This window comes from Vigna unguiculata, chromosome 11, assembly GCF_004118075.2.
Source record: "Vigna unguiculata cultivar IT97K-499-35 chromosome 11, ASM411807v1, whole genome shotgun sequence".
NCBI classification, from domain to species: domain Eukaryota; kingdom Viridiplantae; phylum Streptophyta; class Magnoliopsida; order Fabales; family Fabaceae; genus Vigna; species Vigna unguiculata.
Window position 1 is genome coordinate 26,129,514 of NC_040289.1, and position 1,945 is coordinate 26,131,458.

Genomic DNA, 1,945 nt, shown 5'->3' on the forward strand with positions numbered 1-1,945 from the left:
TTCACAATATATATATATATATATATATATTCATCATTTTACTCCCTTCCCTTATATTGATTTTCTTTTCATTTTTTTTATAAGTGGTTTTTTATGCCCTCATCAAATGCTCCCAATACAATGTCATTTCATGATTTTTATGAATAAGTATTACCTTGATGCTTAATCCAACTCTTTATATCTTTGACTTTTCACATTCTTTTCCTTGCATTCTTTTTATTAATTGTTAAAAATATCCCTTGTCTCTTCACAATCTATGCATTTAATGTGTCACCCACACCTACTTGATTATAATTGTCAAACTATAACAAAAAACAATATTATATTTCTTCTTAATGGGCTTAGGCCCATTAACATTTCAAGTGGAACATCTCTCAAGTCCTTCTTTATAACCTTTTTCGATCTTCTCCTTGCTTTTTTACGTCGCCAATCTTTACATTCTTGTTTTCTTGCTCTCCAATCTTCACTGCAATTCCTTTCTCTATTGAACTACACACTTTTACTTCCCTTATTTATGCAATGTCTTCCTCTTCCTAGAACACTTCTTCTTTTTCATGGACTTCCTTTGTTTACACTAGGTGGTATTCAAACAACATTTCAAATAATGTGGAGACATTACTCGAATCTTCTCCTCTTATTGCATTGACGAAAGTTCCTCAAGAGGTATATTTTATGCCAATCTCATTCCTTTACTCGTTACAAAAAAACAAATGACGTATTTGCGACAAAATAATCTCTAGCTAATCCCCCGCTATCACCAAACGATTTTGCGAAGGATTAGGTAAGGATTATTCCATAGCAAAAATATAGGTAGTTAAATAGCGAGGAAGTTATTCCCTCACTATTAGGCACAATTTTCATAGCAAATCTCTCTTTAAAGCCTCACTAGTGAATTAAATTTTATCCCTAGCTAATCTCTCACTAATCCATAATAAATTTTATCCCTAATTGATCCTTAGCAAATTTTATCCTTAGTTAATCCTTAGGTGATGTGTAGCAAATTTTATCCCTAGCTAATCCTATCTAATCTGTAACAAATTTTATCCCAAGCTAATCCTTAACTGATTCGTTGCAAATTTTGTCCCTAGCTAATCTCTAGTTGATCCATAATAAATTTTTTCCTTAGTTGATCTGTAACAAATTATAATAATGATCTCTTACACCGTAGCTTATCCGTAGCAAATTGCGTTATATAAATCTACCAAATTGTTCCTTATTCTTACTCATAACTTATAAAATTCAATTAAAAAATATAATGGTAAATAAAAGAATATAATATATCTTGCTACACATTTGGAAGAAATATGTAAATTTTACTATGCTCAAAATACTCAGTCATATACATAATAAAAGTAAACTTTTAACATTACAAATTTCAAGATAAACTATTAATTGTTTCACAAAGGAGGCCTTCCATTCTTCCAGGCCGGTTAGCTTTTTATTCAGCGTTTGGAGATTGGCCTAATGTTGGGCTCGTAAGGTAGCGAGTTCCTCATCATAATGTTTGCGTTGTGGTTCGTTCTCTTGGATTGGCGTGTGTATCTGATTTTGGAGGGCTATCATCGGGCTGGATTCCATCTCGTGTGATAATTGAGCTTGGCTCTGAGTGGTAACCATAGGAAAATGAGGTCGGGGCAAACCGGGGTCCCACTGTAAGACTCGTGGAATTTAATTAATTAATTAATAAATACAGGTGGGCAAATCATTTATGACATTAAATTATGATTGGTATGACGTGGAAAAGTACTAGCTCAAATGGTAGAGAGTACTTTGATTGTGTGTGAGGACTTGGGTTCGAATCCTATGTATGTTAACTTTTGTGTTATTGTTTTTATAATTTAAATCTATGTAATCATGTTCTGGAATGATATGATGTCTGAATTGGATTTGTTTAGCATGAAATATGATTAGTTGAATTGGTTGTGCTCTTGAATTGTGATTGAGT